The sequence below is a fragment of the Scyliorhinus torazame genome, chromosome 2 (assembly GCF_047496885.1).
Source record: "Scyliorhinus torazame isolate Kashiwa2021f chromosome 2, sScyTor2.1, whole genome shotgun sequence".
Taxonomy (NCBI): Eukaryota; Metazoa; Chordata; class Chondrichthyes; order Carcharhiniformes; family Scyliorhinidae; genus Scyliorhinus; species Scyliorhinus torazame.
In genome coordinates this window covers 64,923,561-64,941,397 of record NC_092708.1, presented here as the reverse complement: position 1 = coordinate 64,941,397, position 17,837 = coordinate 64,923,561, and the positions used below count along the sequence as shown (strand labels likewise).

General features: G+C 42.4%; 1 protein-coding gene across 9 annotated transcripts in view; it reads left to right on the top strand.

The window, feature by feature from the left end:
• Nucleotides 1-17,837, top strand: part of LOC140388150 (speckle-type POZ protein-like A) — a 392,296-nt gene that overhangs the window by 87,252 nt on the left and 287,207 nt on the right. The window lies entirely within an intron of this gene.

Here is a 17,837-nt window from a genome sequence, read left to right as displayed (position 1 = left end):
GATTTAAATTAGCTGGGTGAAGATAAATCTTCAGTGAAAGATTTGAATGAGTTGCCTTCAGATTCTTGGCCTAAATGACCTAAACATGACTGACTCTGAAAGATACATGTATCAAATCCTGCTGCCTGCAATAAATGCCGGGGCAGGTCAAGAATTAAATCTATTTGGATGAAATTGTAATATCCGTGGAGTGTATAATTATAAGCTGCAACATTTTGATTTGCTAGGTTGGGAGAAGTCAGGAGGGAGTTTGGTCTACTTGGGGTTAAATAGATTGAGTTACCTTATGGAATATATAATGAGTACTCTATTAAAATGTATAGTACATTTTGGGCCATGTCTTACTTCTGAGAGTATAAATTGTTTGAATATCTGTTAAGATGATTTCTTGTACATCTGTGAGAAACGGCATGCTAATTATTGGAAAGTGTATTTTCACAGTAAAGGGACTTGGACTCCAGTAATTGGAAAGGGGCTTTTCACAGTAACTTCATTGAAGCCTACTTGTGACAATAAGCGATTATTATTATTATTTTTATTTGGTTTATTGTATGTCATTATCCAATCTTGCTTGGGATGGAAACATTCTGGCCAATGTTATGTTAATTTGGTATTTAGAGTGAGGATTTTTCTATCCATGCCAGGTACAAAGCAAAGTTACTGGACTAGTGATCTAGAGGACTGATCTAACAATCCGGAGATCTGATCCCACCAGAGCAATATGGTTGACTTTTAATGAATCTCTAAAATGGTCTAGCCAGTTGTATCTATCTAGGCACTGGACATGACAAAGGCACATCCAACTTGGTCAACTCATAGTAGTACTCGCAGAATCATACTTTCCAGCAAATGTTCCAGACTCGTTCATTACCATCTTCTGGTGCACCTGTTCCATTGGTAGGCAGAGGTGAGGGATTGGAGGCAGGGATGTGATATGCAGTCAAGAGAGAGTGACCCTTGGAATCCCCCCCATTGACTCTAGACCCCCCGAAGTTTCATGGTATTGGGTCAACACTAGGCAAGAAAACATCTTAAATATAACAAAATGCTGGAAGTACTCTGGTCGGGTAGATAGAATTGATAGATAGATTCTTGATTAATAAGGGTATCAGGGTTAATAAGGGGATCAGGGTTATGGGGAGAAGGCAGGAGATTGGGGATGAAAAAAATGTCAGCCATGATTGAATGGTGGAGCAGACTCGATGGGCCGAGTGTCCTAATTTTGCTCCTATATCTTATGATCTTATGGGTATCAACTGTACCGGAAGTTAATATTTCGGGTCAATAACCTTTTATCAGAACCGGGGCAAGTTAGAAATGTGAGAAGCAAGAGGGAAGATAGAAAAAGAACAAAATGTTGCAAGAGTTGATCGTGCAAGGCCAAAAGGAGTGATAGTAAGACAATTTTAAAAAAAGACAAAAGGTGTGCCTGGAGAATGTGTGAATGACAGAATGATGAGCAGCTGCTGCCTGAAGGAAGAAGCGAGAAAAAGAGCAAAACATTTAAAGAAAAGGAAACAAAATGGGGACTGAGATTACGGTCTGAAATTTGTCAAAGTCAATGCTGAGTCAGTAAGAGATCTACCACCCTCGTTCAGATGGGGAATTATTGGAAAAAGCACTAAGGCTGGAATCGAATGAAATCCCCCCCCCACCTAGAGTACAATGTCCATCACCAAGGGTAGCTCGGTAACTGCTCTACTGGCCAAGTTAGCAGAATCTTGAAGGTCTTAACTGCGAGGCTGGGTCTGTGGCAGGTGCCAATTGATCAGCATGAGGGGAAAAACCTACTTGACCTCATCCTTCCCAAACTACCTGTCAGACGTATCTATCGACAACTTTATCAGAAGGAGTGATCGCCCCATCTTCATACTGTTGTTGCCCCATCTTCATACTGTTGTTGCCCCATTTCCAACTTCCCTGTCCTTTCCAAATTCCTTGAATATGTTTTACCTCTGAAATTCAAGCTTGTTTTCCCCAAAATTCTATGTTTGAACCCCGCAACAGGCCTCCACCCCTGTCACAGTACTGAAAAGGCTCTTTCGAACTTCGCAAATTACACCCTATATGCCTGTGACAAAGGTAAACTATCCCTCCTCATCCTTCTTGACCAGTCTACAACCTTTGATTGGGTTGACCATGCTATCCTTCTTCAATGTCTCTCTGCTATCATCCATTTGTGTGGGGCAGCTCTGACCTGATTTCATTCTCCTATATCTAATTGTGGCCTGAAATATCATCTGCAATGGCTTCTCTTCCCACTCCTGCATTGTTACCTCTGGGGGCCTTCAAGGGCCTAACCTTGGCCTCCTCCTGTTTCTCATCTACATGATGATCCTTGGTGAAAGTGCAGCATTTGTTTTCAAGTATGCTGGCAATACCAGCTCTCTCTGATCACCATCATTATCGAATTCTCCACTTATGCTAAATTACCAAACTGCTTATCCGACTTCCAGCATTGGATGAGCTGAAATTTCTTCCGATGAAAATATCCGGGAAGACTGAAGCCATTGTTTTTGGTGCCTGCTCCACCTCCATTCTCTATCTATTGATACCATCCCTTTCCATGATGTGGAGATGCCGGCGTTGGACTGGGGTGAGCACAGTAAGAAGTCTTACAACACCAGGTTAAAGTCCAACAGGTTTGTTTCAAACACTAGCTTTCGGAGCACTGCTCCTTCCTCAGCTGAATCAAGAGGATCATTCACTTGAGGAAGGAGCAGTGCTCCGAAAGCTAGTGTTTGAAACAAACCTGTTGGACTTTAACCTGGTGTTGTAAGACTTCTTACTGTGCTCATCTCTTTCCATGGCACTAGATTAAGACAAAAACAGTCTTGGTGCCATTTTTGACATGCAATGAGCTTTTGTCTGCAAATTTGTGGCATTAACTGAGACTACCTATTGCCATTGGAATTAAACTCTGCTGCCATTATTTTAATTGGAACCACATACATATCACTCTTGAGCTTGCTGACTTGCATTGGCTCCTGGTCAAGCTAAACTTAAAATTCTGATCATAGTTTTCAAATCCTTCCATGGATTTGCCTCTCCCTGTTGCTGTAATCCCCTCCCGTCCCACTCTGCATTCATTGAATTCTAGCCTCTTGAACATCCCTGATTTTAATAATTTGGTGGCTATGTCTTCAGCTGCCTCAGACTTAAGCTCTGAAGATTGTCCATACGCTTCTCTGCCTCCCTACTTCGCTTTCTTCCTTTATCCATGCTTATCTCTTTGACCAAGCTTTTAGTTATCTATTGTTATATCTCTTTGTGTGGCTTGATGTCATATTTTATTTCATAATGCTCTGGTAAAATGCCATGGGATATTTTATTACTTCATAAAGGCATTGCATATTGTTGTTGCCATGTGTGGCTAAATGAGTTAGAATCGGAACAGACCTAATAGCTCAAAACTGGACATTGTTGAGATGCTGTAGATGATCATCAGCAGAATTCACCATACTTTATCACCTCATAGTGTGAGGCATATCTACCATTACTATTAAGCCAGGGAACTTGGAATCATAGAATCATTGAATTTATAGTGCAGAAGGAGGCCGTTCGGCCCATTGAGTCTGCACTGGCCCTTGGAAAGAGCACCCTACCCAAGCCCATGCCTCCACCCCATACCCACACATCCACCTTACCCCTGTAACCCCACCTAACCTTTTGTGGACACTTAAGGGCAATTTAGCATGGCCAATCCACCTAACCTGCCCATCTTTGGACTGTTGGAGGAAACCGGAGCACCCGGAGGAAACCCACACAGACGTGGGAGAATGTGCAGACTCCACACAGACAGTTACCCAAGTCGGGAATCGAACCTGGGACCCTGGAGCCATGAAACAACTGTGCTAACTACCGTGCTGCCCATTACCCTGGCTCAAAGTGGTGTGCAGAAGATCATGACAGAAACATCACGAGGCATACCTAAAAATGAGTTTAACCTGCTGAAACTGCACGTTATGCAGCAGAAGCTATTGTCAGTCTGAAGCAACCTCACTATACCATTGAATCAGATCAAAGTTCTGCAGTCCTGCTATATGTAGTTATCAATGTAGTGGACAATTAACCAATGAGTTGAGAGTGAAGCCTCCATGAACATCCCAGCATCGGTGATGGTAAAGCCCAGCAAAAGATCAGGCTGAAGCACTGAGAAACATCTTCAGCAGAAGTGGCGAATGGATTATTTATCTCTGTCTGCTCCTGAGGTTCCCACCATCTAAAACCAGTCTTCAGCCAATTCCATTTTCTCAATGTGATACTAAGAAATGGTTGAGTGCGCTGCTTATGTAACAATTATGGGCCCTTATGATTTAGAATCATAGAATCCCTACAGTACAGAAGGGCGCCATTCAGCCCATCGAGCCTGCACCAACCCTCTAAAAGAACATCCTACCTGGGCCCACTCCCCTGTAACCCCAGTTAATCTTTGGACACTAAGGGGCAATTTAGCATTAACAATCACCTAATCAGCCATCTTTGGACTGTGGGAAGAAACTGGAGTGCCCCGAGGTAACCCACCCAGATACTGGGAGAAAGTGCAAATTCCACATGGACAGTCACCCAAGGGCAGAATTGAACATGACGCTATGAGGCAGCAATGCCTCCCACTGTGCCACCATGCCTCCACGGATATCTTGGCTATAATGCCAAAGACCTTTGCTCCAGAATTATTTGCACCTCTAATTAAGCTGTTCCAATGCAGTTGAAACACTGGTATCTTCCTGACAAATGGCGAGTTCCCACAAAAAGCAGGACACATTCAATTTGGACAGTCACTACCGCATCATTCTACTGTAATCTTCCATCACTTTGCCAATGATTGTCATTGACTTTGCTGAAAGTGACACTTGCTCACCGATGTTCAATTTGGGTTCTGCTTGGACCACTGGACCCCAGACTTCAATGCAGCCTTGGTCCAAACATGGGCAAAAATGTTCAATTCCAGAGGAGAGGTAGGGGGCACCCCTTGACATCAAGGCAGCATTTGGCCAAGTGTGGCATCATGAAATCCATGCAAAACTAGTCAAGCAGCATCAGGCAAAATCTCAAGAGAGATGATTGACTTCTCCAACAACCACAATAATCTCAGATCGAGGACGTAGCCGTACGAATTCCTCAGGAAAATGTCCTATGCCCAACCATCTTCTACATCATCAATGACCTACCCTTCTCTTTCCCCCCCCCCCCCCCTCCTTCTCTTCTCCCCCCCCCAACCACCACCACCACCATATCAAAAGGTTGGAAGTGGAGATGTTTGCTAGTGATTGCATAGTGTTCGGTGCCATTTGCAACTCTTCAGGCGATGGAATTTCTGAGCCTGCATGCAGCAAGATCTAGACCACTATTCTGGTGTGGACTGATACATGACGAGCAACATTCATAGTACACTTGGTCGTCGATGACCATCACCAACAAGACAACATTTAACTACCTCAACATTGAATGCATTACGTGAACGAGACCAGTTCATTAAATACTGTAGCTTCAGGAACCGGTCAGAAGCTGGGAATTAAGCAGCGAGTGTCGCCCTACCCGACTCTCAAAAATTTATATCTTGTAAATGCTGGACAAGTCAGGAGTATTATGAAGTTAAAGATAAAGTCACCATTGTCCCAGATGACCTCGGCCTGCTTTCCCCTTTGAGGGGAAGAGCTGTGGTGGTGATTTAACCTGAGAATCACCACACCTCAGGCAGGGGGCAAGGTTCATGAATAACCTCAACCAGTACGGAAATTGAACCCATGCTGCTGACCTCCCTCTGCATCACAAACCAGCTAAATAGCCAAGAGAGTTAAATCGACCCCCGATTAAGAACTTTCCACTTGTCTGGTTGAGTCCAACAGCACACACGGCTCAACACCAAAGCAGCCCACTTAATCAGTACCTCATTCACTGCTTTAAACAATAGATCCCTCCACTACAGATGTTCCATTTGTCAGTAGCATTGTCCAGGCTTCTTCAACAGCCCCTCCCAAACCTGTCACCTCTGCTGTCTAGAAAGACAGATGCACGGGAATGCTCGACTTGCAAATTCTGTCATATCAGGAGAGACTTATTTTCACTGGAGCTTAGAAGAGTGAGGGGGAATCTCCTAGAAACTTATAAAATTCTGACATGATTAGTCAGAGTAGATTCAGAAAGAATGTTTCCAATGTTGGGGGAGTCCAGAATTAGGGGTCATAGTTTGAGGATAAGGAGCAAACCTTTTAGCACTGAGGTGAGGAGAGAGTGGTGAATCTGTGGAATTCACTAACATAAAAGTAGTTGAGGCGAAAACATTGTGTATTTTCAAGAAGGATTTTAAGATCTAGCTTTTGGAGCTAAAGGGATCAAGGGATATGGGGGGGAGGGGGGGTGGGGAGAGGCGGGATCAGGGTATTGAACTCCATGATCAGCATGATAAAGAATGGCGGAGCAGGCTTGAAGGGCTGAATGGCCCCCTGCTTCTATTTTCTATGTAAATTCCCTTATGTCGTACACTATCCTGACTTGGAAATATATTCCTGTTCCTTCATAGTATGCTAGAGCTCCCTACCTCGTAGCACTGGGGTTACCTTCACCTCTACGAACAGCTCAAGATGTTCACCATGACTATCTGGAGGGTAATTAGGAATAGGCAATAAATGCTGACCTTGTCAACAATACCTGCAATTCTGCTCTGAATAAAAAAGACTGACTTGGCATGAGTGGGGCCATTAAAATGTGGCTGGAAAGATTGCCCATGTAGCAATGGTAAAAAAAAAAGAGAATGCAAGAGCTCTGAGAAGCTTGTTCTTATTTTTAGTTGCTTAAAAATCTTATAGCTGTTTTATTTGTCTCAAACCGTTTAATTAGCTTTTAAAAATGATGTACAGTTTATGCCACTTAATGACATTCAAGGGAACCATTTGAAAGTGGAATGTATTTCGAGCAATGTGCAGTAGACCTAGGGGTATTGGATAAAAGTATTTCCATTTTGAGCACTTAACCTTGATTAGCACCGTTTTCTAATAAAGTCAAGCACCCCGATGCCGATGTTAATTCTGAAATATTGAATTAGGGCCTGGAAATGTTTTGGCTGACAGTCCAGTAGGGTAAATGTTCCTGTTTAGTGTTTTACGTTCAAGAATGTTTTTCCATACAATTGACCATTTTGTCAATATTGAATTCTTTACCCGTCAGTCTGGCCTCAATAAAACTTGCGATGGATTTGTAGGTATAGTATTATTTATTTTTAACCAACTTGCAAGGCTGACTCGCTCCACAGAGATCCAGAACGCACAAGCGGTCTCCTGGAGCTCCAGAACCGAGTGAGATCGGAGACAAAGAAATCTTTACAAATCTCATTCAAATGGCATCAAGTTTCACATACAAGATTCTCATAGGTCATCCTATACACCTCCTGACCTGGCCATATATTATGATTGGCTCACTTCGCATTCCTTAACCGTGGGCCTCTTGTTACCCAGCATCCTTTTCCCTGTCCTTACCATGCTTTCTGAATCCCTTTGTCCTTTGTTTGTGAACTCACTACTATCAGACTGCCTCACATCTACATTATTGTAACTAATATTTGAACCAACTATTTTCTATCACATTCGTTTGTTCAATTCCTCAATTTCAGTATCTAATTTTGCATTGCAAAGTTTTTGATCATAATGAGCATCTCCACCAGAATGATCAGTCACAAAAACAAAATACTATGGATGCTGGAAATCTGAAATAAAAACAGAAAATGCTGGAAATATTCAGCAGATCTGGCAGCATTTGTGGAGGGAGAAACAAAACATTAACTGTTTCTCTCCACCAAAGCTGTCAGACTGGTGGAGTATTTTTAGCATTTTCTGTGTTTACATTTAGAGCAGTCCGTGTGTCCTGTAAAATTAACTGCCCAAGTCTTCTCTGGTTGTTGTGCTGTTGAACTAGTTTTCATTTATTATCTTTCTTGGCTTTTTGCTGCTGCCATCAAATTGTGTTAAATCTTGTCCTCAAGAGAAAAACAAACATAAACATTTCATAATTTGAAAAGATATGTGGCAACTTGAAGCTTAGTATGGAGGACGTACAGTCCTAGGAATTAAATGGTAATGGTGTGTGAATTTCGATTTAGACATTTTGTCTAAATTTAAGGCTGATGTACTGATAAGCACAGTTTGTAAATGTATGAATGCCAGGCAATTGTGAAAAAAATCCTAAAAGCAGCAAAGATTGTGAAGATGGTTAATGCAAAGGCCTCCTTTTGAAAGAGGAAGATCGAGATTTGCATTGTTTGCAAATTCTGATGGTTGAAGAGAGATATGTGAAAAACTGAACATTGGACACTTATAAGTTGGGATTTGCATTGGGAATAATGGGGAAATTATTAATGCTCATAATTATGAAGGAGTAAATTACACACAGCTTCTGGTGTCTGAAAATCTGCAGTTAAACATGGGAGTCTGGAAGTTGCTATCTGAAATGCCCTGCTGCTTCATGAATGTGAAGTTGGGATGCCAGGAAAAATTGCCAATTAAGTGTAAGTGAGTTGTTAACTGTTAAATAAGTCTTAATTACTTTCAAATAATCCCTCTAGCTCTGAAAATCAACTTACATTTGTGGAGCAGTCTCATTACTGCTGATGTTAAATGTAGTTGAAGATTTGAAGAAAATGTTTTATTTTTCTTTTCTGTTTCATGTTTTTGTCACCCACCCATCTTCCTTTACTCTTTATTTCACTTGGTGTACATGACTTGGCATTGCATTAGGTTTTCGAACTTGCATTCCTTGGTTTTGAGTCTAAGGGCAGGAATTTTGCCCCAAATGGAGCAAGTTATAGAGGCAGGTGGACACGAAAATTGACTGCTGGTGTGCTGTTATGTCAGTACCATTCCCCCCATCCCTCTGGCCACTCCGTGGGATAAATTAAGGGGGTTGCCGGAGACCAGCTGAAATTTCCAGTGGGCCTGCAGGCCCCCGAAGTTGTAGACAACAAGGTGAGGTACCTGGGGCATACCAGTGACAGACTGCGGGTCCAGTGCAACAGCCATGCTTAATTTTCTGCAACAGGTGGTTGTTGGTGAGCTACCAGTTTTGTAAATCTAATGGACGAGCAGTGTTAACCATCCAATAACTTGTGGTTCGCAACTGGCAACATATTTCCTCTTGCCACAAATTACAGTAAATTCTGTGTCAATTTCTCAGCAAATTCATTTTATAGTTTAATGACCCAGTCCGATGCATTGCCGACAAGATCAGTTGTGGTTTGTTTTGTGAACTGTTGGATTATTTTTCATTGTAGTTGGGGTTTAGTTATTTTCTCCAGTGTATTTGTTCACTGGATTAGTGGACATTGATCTGGCTTTGGGTTTGTGAAAAGCGAGCTGTGATGTGTGGATAAAATGAATGATATTTTACTCTCTCATTGGGAAGTATGATCAATCTGCAAGTCGAAGATGTGAAGTACTTGGCTTTTTATAAAGGGAGAAATTACATTTCTGTTGCAACTTTCATGACCGTATGATGTTCAAGTGATTTGCAGCCAATCAAGTAAATTTGAAATGTCGTTGCTGTTGTAAAGTAGTTGCAGGTGTAAAGTAAAAAACATGGGCGCAGTCAATTTTGTGCACAGTAAGTTCCCATAAACAACAATGAGATAATGACCAGACAATCTGTTCTAGTGATGTAAACTAAGTAATAAATATTGGACACAACACCAGAATGAACTCCTAATTATGCTGTGAGATCTTTTGATTTCTTCTCTGAAAGATGACATCTCTGCAAGTGCTGCGCTGCCATGGTACTAAGCAAAGTCGAGCCGTCATAGTCCCAGATGAGTGCCCCTTTGAGGGGGAGAGCTTGACTGGTGGTAATTTAACCAGACGATCACCACACCTCTGGCGAGGGGCAAGGTTGAGAATAACCTCAGCCAGTACAGGAATTGAACCCACTCTGTTGGCCCAGCTCTACATCACAAACCAGCTGTCCAGCCAACTGAGTTAAACCAGCCCCCATGGTACGACACCTGAGGTGTCCACCTAGGTTGTGTTTTCAAGTCTTTGTATTGGGGCTTGAACCCACAACCTTTTGATTTAAAGGAAACTTGTCATGCGAGAGCACCATTAAGAAATGGGTGTTTATAAATGGGTGTGTATATAATTGTCTAGTGAGAGTACCTTTAAGAAATGGGTGTTTATTACTGCAGTGATGTCAGAGAGTGGGTGGAGCTGGGCTGTCTGTCAGCTTTTTACTTTTGTTTTAGGCTGTTGCTGCTGGTGTGTTTTAGTTTTGTTTTCAGAGCTGTATAGCTGCAGTGACAGCCAGAAGGTGTATTCGAGTCTCTCTCTGTAATCTAAAGACTGTAAATCGATCCTGGTGATTTAAAACTAATAACAGTAGTGACTGACTGATGTGCTTCTGGTAAAAGGTGTTTTAAGTCTTATGGATTTTAAAAGGAAAGCTTAAAGGATTACTTAGTGTTGTATTCTTTTGGGGGTTGTATTTGAATTAATGGTTGCTAAGATGTTCACTATGTTTTAAAAAGGTTAACTTGAGTTCATAGAATAAACATTGTTTTGCTTTAAAAAATACTTTTCCATTTCTGCTGTACCACACCTGTAGAATGGGTCGTGTGCTTCCCCATACCACAATCTAGTAAAAGTTGTGGATCAGGTGAACTCCATGATACACTTTGGGATTCTCTAAACCCTGGCCCATAACAAATTGGAGGCTCGAGGGGTTAAAAGTCTATCTATTGGATTGGCTTAGTGAACTTAAGGCAGTGAGGGGTGAGCATATTGTGAGTGCTTTTCAGGTGTGGTATTTTAGTTTAAGTAGGGAGTGTGTTGTGGACAATGGCTCTTTAAGAGGCTCAGAGGTTTTTGGGGGTGGAGACGGTCACACGCAGTACCTTATGGACAGAGACTAAAAGCAGACTGTTAGATTTGGCGAAAACATTGCAGTTAACATTACATTACAAAATGCGAAAAGATGAGGTCATTATGGCGGTGGCTAAGCATTTAAAGTTGCCTGAGATACAGTTTGACTCATTGGAAATGGCAAAAATTCAGTTACAAATTAAACAAATGGAACATGAGAAAGAATTATCACAGCGGTCTACATCCCACCCCAGGCAGTAGTGAGGAAGGCGCTGGACGAACTATACACAGTAATAAACAACTACGAAACAGAACACCCGGAGGCCTTGTTCATCGTGGCCGGAGACTTCAACAAGGCCAACCTCAAGAGTGTACTGCCAAAATTCCACCAGCAAATCTCCTGTCCCATCAGGGGCAACAACACTCTTGACCACTGCTACTCCAAAATCAAGGGCGCCTACCGTTCCATCCCCCGACCGCACTTTGGGAAATCAGACCATAAGACGGTGCTCCTCCCGGCATACAAGCAGAAACTCAAGCGGGAGAATCCAGCTAAGAAGGTTGTGCAGTGCTGGTCCGTGGAGACAGAAGAGCTCTTACGTGACTGCTTAGAGACAGTGGACTGATCCATATTTAAGAACTCAGCGACCAACTTAAATGAGTATGCCACCACCGTCACAGACTTCATCAGCAAATGTGTGGACGACTGCGTGCCAAAGAAAGCAGTACGTGCGTTCCCCAACCGGAAAGCATGGCTCAATCGCGCGATTGACTCCCTACTGAAGGACAGATCTGAGGCGTTCAAGGCAGACGACCCTGACCTAGACAAGAAATCCAGGTACGACCTCCGCAAAGCCATCCGGAATGCCAAGAGAGAATATCAAACCAAGCTAGAGTCACAGACAGACTCTCGGCGGTTGTGGCAAGGACTAAACAACATAACGGGCTACAAAGTGAAGCCGAACAGTATCTCTGGCAGCAGCGCACCCCTCCCCGATGAACTCCATGCATTCTATGCTCGGTTCGAGCAGGTAACCAACAATCCGCTGGCGAGTGCCCCAGCAGCCCATAATTCACCCATACCCACCATCACAGCTTCTGAAGTCAGATTGGCCTTCCTGAAAGTGAACCCTCGGAAGGCGACGGGCCCAGACGGGATCCCTGGTCGTGCACTCAGAGCCTGCGCGGACCAGCTGGCAGAGATATTCACTGACATCTTTAACCTGTCCCTACTCCACTCCGAGGTCCCCACCTGCTTCAAGAAGACCACCATCATAACGGTACCAAAGAAGAACCAGGCAATGTGCCTCAATGACTACCGACCAGTGGCCCTGACTTCAGTCGTAATGAAGTGCTTCGAGAGGTTGATCATGAAGCGCATCACTTCCATACTCCCAGAACGCCTTGATCCACTGCAATTCGCATACCGCTGCAACCGGTCCACATCAGACACCATTTCCCTGGCCCTACACTCATCCCTAGAGCATCTCGAAAACAAGGACTCCTACATTAGACTCCTATTTATTGACTACAGCTCCACCTTCAAAACCATAATCCCAGCCAAGCTCATATCAAAGCTCCAAAACCTAGGACTTGGCTCTCCACTCTGCCACTGGAGCCTCGATTTTCTGACCAACAGACCACAATCAGAAAGAATGAACAACAACACCTCCTCCACAATAGTCCTCAACACCGGCGCCCCGCAAGGCTGCGTACTTAGCCCCCTACTCTACTCCCTGTACACACACGACGGCGTTCCAACTCCATCTCCAAGTTTGCTGACGATATGACCATAGTGGGCCGGATCTCGAATAACGATGAGTCCGAATACAGGAGGGAGATAGAGAACCTAGTGGAGTGGTGTAGCGACAACAATCTCTCCCTCAATGCCAGCAAAACTAAAGAGCTGGTAATTGACTTCAGGAAGCAAAGTACTGTACACACCCCTGTCAGCATCAATGGGGCCGAGGTGGAGATGGTTAGCAGTTTCAAATTCCTAGGGGTGCACATCTCCCAAAATCTGTCCTGGTCCACCCACGTCGACGCTACCACCAAGAAAGCACAACAGCGCCTATACTTCCTCGGGAAACTAAGGAAATTCGGCATGTCCACATTGACTCTTACCAACTTTTACAGATGCACCATAGAAAGCATCCTATCAGGCTGCATCACAGCCTGGTATGGCAACTGATGGCCCAGTCCATCACACGAACCTGCCTCCCGTCCATTGACTCCATCTACACCTCCCGCTGCCTGGGGAAAGCGGGCAGTATAATCAAAGATCCCTCCCACCCGGCTTACTCACTCTTCCAACTTCTTCCATCGGGCAGGAGATACAGAAGTCTGAGAACACGCACGAACAGACTCAAAAACAGCTTCTTCCCCACTGTCACCAGACTCCTAAATGACCCTCTTATGGACTGATTTCATTAACACTACACCCTGTATGCTTCATCCGATGCCAGTGCTTTTGTAGTTACATTGTATATGTTGTGTTGCCCTATTATGTATTTTCTTTTCTTCCCTTTTCTTCTCATGTACTTAATGATCTGTTGAGCTGCTCGCAGAAAAATACTTTTCACTGTAACTCGGTACACGTGACAATAAACAAATCCAATCCAATTAAAGCAGCTTGAATATGAAAGGGAGAGAGAGGAAAGAGAAAGAAAAAAGAGAGAGAAGAAAGGAAAACAGAAAGAATAGCCCTAGCAGAAGAAAAAGAAAGAGAAAGGGAGATACAGATCAGGGAAAAAGATAAAGAGAGGGAGTTTGAACTTCATAAAATGGCCATGAAACATGACAGTCGGTTAAAATTGGTTGACGTAAAGGGAAACGTACAGTTGGTGGATAGTGATGAGGATAGTGAGAAAGAGCGTCAAAGTCGAAGGCTTGGTGGGGATCTATTTAAATATGTCCAAGCATTGCCAAGGTTTGACGAGAAGGAGGTAGAAGCCTTTTTCAGTTCATTTGAGAAGGTAGCTAAACAAATGAAATGGCCACAGGACATGTGGGTATTATGGATTCAAACAAAGCTGGTAGGTCGGGCTAGTGAAGTGTTTGCATCACTACCGGAGGAGGTATGTGGGACGTATGAGGAGGTGAAAAAATCCATCTTGGGTGCAGATGAACTAGTGCCTGAAGCCGATAGACAAAGGTTTCGAAATTTAAGAAATTAATTTGGTCAAGCATACATGGAGTTTGAAAGGATCAAACAGAGTAATTTTGATAGGTGGATAAGGGCTTTGAAAATAGACCAAACATATGAAGCTCTCAGAGAAATTATACTTTTGGTGGAGTTTAAAAGTTCAATTCCTGATGCAGTGAGAACTCGTGTGGAAGAGCAGAGGGTTAAAACTGCGAGATTAGCAGCAGAAATGGCAAATGATTATGAATTAGTTCAAAAGTCAAAGCTTGGTTTCCTACATCAGTTTCAGCCTGTGAGGGATAGAAACTGGGGACATGAGAAATACTCAAGTGGCAAAGGTAAAGGTGATCTGATGGGAGAGAATAAGGAGAGTGTACCTCAGATTAAAAAAGAAATCCAGAAGGGTGGAAAAGAAATGAAAACTTTCATATGTTTGAAGAAAAGCACTGGGAAGGCTGATGTGGTAAAACCGGATAAGACAGTAAGGTTTGTTAAAGTGGTAAAGGAAAGCCTAAGTGAAGCGAAGGAGGTGCAAAAGATTGTACAGCCTGATCAAGACGTGATTGATAAGAAGGTGCCAGATCTCTTTAAATAATTTACTTGTGTGGGTAAAGGTGACTCATGTGTATCAGGAGGAGCAGATATAGAAGTCACAATTTTAAGAGATACAGGAGCTAGTCAGTCTTTAATGGTAAGAGATGAGGAATTATGTAGTTTGGGAAGAATGTTACCAGAAAAGGTGGTAATATGTGGAATTCAGGGTGAGAGGAGTAGCGTTCCATTATATAAGGTAAGGTTGGAAAGTCCAGTGAAGAGTGGTGAAGTGATAGTAGGGGTAATAGAGAAACTATCTTGTCCAGGAATACAGTTTATCTTGGGTAATGATATAGCTGGATCGCAGGTGGGAGTGATGCCTACTGTAGTTGATAAGCCAGTGTAAAATCAGACAACTGAAGTGTTGAAGGACGAATATCCTGGGATTTTTCCGGATTGTGTAGTAACAAGGTTGCAAAGTCACCAATTAAAACGAGGAGTAATCAAAGAGGGACGATGACGTTTAAGTGCAATTAACAGAAACAATTTTTGATCAGATGGTTGAAAAAGAACAAGAACAGGTGGAGGATGAGGCGGATATTTTTAGTTCAGGAAAATTGGCTGAGTTACAACAGAAAGATGCAGAAATAAAACTAATATATCAGAAAGCATATAGGAAGAGGGACCTGAGAGTGCACCAGAGTGTTATTACCGTAAAAGTGATGTCTTGATGAGAAAATGGAGACCTTTACATATGCAGGCGGATGAAAAGTGGGCAGATGTTCATCAAGTAGTATTGCCGGTAGGGTATGGAAAGGAGGTGTTGCGAGTGGCACATGAGGTACCAGTGGGAGGTCATTTGGGGATAAGGAAAACTAGCTAAAATCCAGAAACATTTTTATTGGCCTGGACTACATAAAGATGTAGTTAAATTTTGTCAATCATGTCACACATGTCAAGTGATAGGGAAACCTCAAGTAGTGATAAAACCAGTGTCCTTAATACCCATTCCAGCATTTGAGGAACCTTTTACAAGGGTTCTAATTGATTGCGTAGAACCTCTTCCTAAAACAAAATGTGGGAATCAATATCTTTTGACTATAATGGATGTGTCTATTAGGTTTCCAGAGGCCATTCCAGTACGTAATATTACAGCTAAAAAGATTGTGGAGGAGTTACTTAAATTCTTTACTAGATATGGACTACCCACAGAAATACAATCGGATTAAGGATCGAATTCTACCTCCAGGTTATTCAAAGAAGTGATGGATAGCTTAGAAATAAAACAATTTAAGTCAATTGCGTAGCATCCAGAATCGCAGGGAGCATTAGAAAGGTGGCATTAGACATTAAAGACAATGTTGAGGGCTTATTGTCACGATTATCCAGAGGATTGGGATAAAGGAATTCCTTTCGTACTGTTTCCAATTAGGGATGCACCTAATGAGTCAACTAAATTTAGTCCTTTTGAACTAATCTTTGGTCATGTGGTAAGAGGACCACTGAAATTGATTAAGGAAATATTGGTGAGTGATAAATCAGAACTTACATTATTGGATTACGTGTCAAATTTCAGGGAACGATTAAATAGGGCAGGTGAATTGGCTAGACAACATTTAAAAGTTGCACAAAATGTGATGAAACGGGTAGCGGACAAGAAATCCAAAGTTGGTGGAGATAAAGTTTTTGTGTTGTCACCAGTGGTAGGTGAACCTTTAAAAGCAAGGTTTTGTGGACCTTATCAGATTGAAAGGAAATTAAGTGAGGTGAATTATGTGGTAAAAACGCCAGATAGAAGGAAAGTCACCGAGTGTGTCATGTGAATATGCTTAAAAGGTACTTTGAAAGGGAAGGAGAGAAAAAGGAGGAGGTTTTAATGATTCTAATTCAAAAAGTGACGAACCAAATCCAGATGACTGAATTTGACATACCTCAAATTTAATTGGAAAACGAGGATGTTCTTAAAAATTGGGATAAATTGTTGAGTTACCTTCCAGAGGAAAAACAGACTGACCTGAAAGAGTTATTGATATCACATGGGCATATTTCTGGAGATAAATGAATGGCTATACATGATGTAGATGTGGGAAATGCTGTTCCAATCAAACAACATCCATACAGACTTAACTTTTTAAAATTGGTACAGGTTAACAAAGAGATTGAGAGTGTGCATACAAATGGCACAATTGAAATGGGTTGCAGCCAATGGAGCTCACCCATAGCGATGGTACCAAAACCAGACGGTACCCAACGGTTGTGTGTGGACTATAGAAAGGTGAATGCAGCTACAAGAACGGACTCTTATCCTCTCTCACGTTTGGAAGATTTCATTGAGAAAGTGGGACAATCAGCTTTTTTTTCCAAACTGGATTTACTTAAAGGTTACTGGCAGGTACCTTTTATCCGAAAGGGCGAAGGAGATTTCAGCTTTTGTGACTCCAGATGGTGTATATACCAATTCAAAGTTATGCCATATGGCATGAAAAACGCCCCAGCCACATTTCAACGGTTAACTAATACAGTTTCAGGATTACCCACTTGTGCGGTATACGTCGACTATCTGGTTATTTTCAGCCAGACATGGAAAGAACATTTAAAACATTTGATGGAGTCATTAGATCGACTTTAGGAGGCGGGTTTGGTGATAAACCTAGCCAAAAGTGAATTTGGAAAAGCCCAAGTCACTTTCCTTGAGGCGTTTCCGATACCCTCGGGACGAAGGGAAATAATGTGATTTCTTGGCACGAGTGGATTTGATCGAACATTGGTGAAAAGTTTTTGTAGCGTGGTTGCTCCACTGATGGACTTGCTGAGGAAACGTCGAAAATTTCAGTGGACAGCGGACTTTCAACAGGCATTTGACGGCCTGAAAGCTGTGATAACCAATGCTCATGTGTTGGAGAATTACAGGGGAGTCTGTGATCAGATTGAACTAAAATATCTGACTTTAAAGAGAAATGCCGAGGCGTAGAGAAATGGATGGATTGTGCAGAGACCTTCTTGTTCAAAGAGACTGTCAATCGATAAGGATTTCAGTTGGAGGAAGAAAAAAAAATGGACTATATTATTATACCTGTTTGCGTGTATTGCTTTTTGAAACAAAAAAGGTATATTTACAGTATATTTCTTAAAGGATAATGAAAAGGTGAAAAATGAAACCATCTTGAAGTTCATGGGTTTTCTTTTCCTTGGGGGGGGTGGTGGCGGCAATGGGGGAGGTGTCATGTGAGAGTACCTTTAAGAAATGGGTGTTTATAAATGGGTATGTATATAAGTATCTGTAGTAAGACTACCTTTAAGAAATGGGTGGTTATTACTGC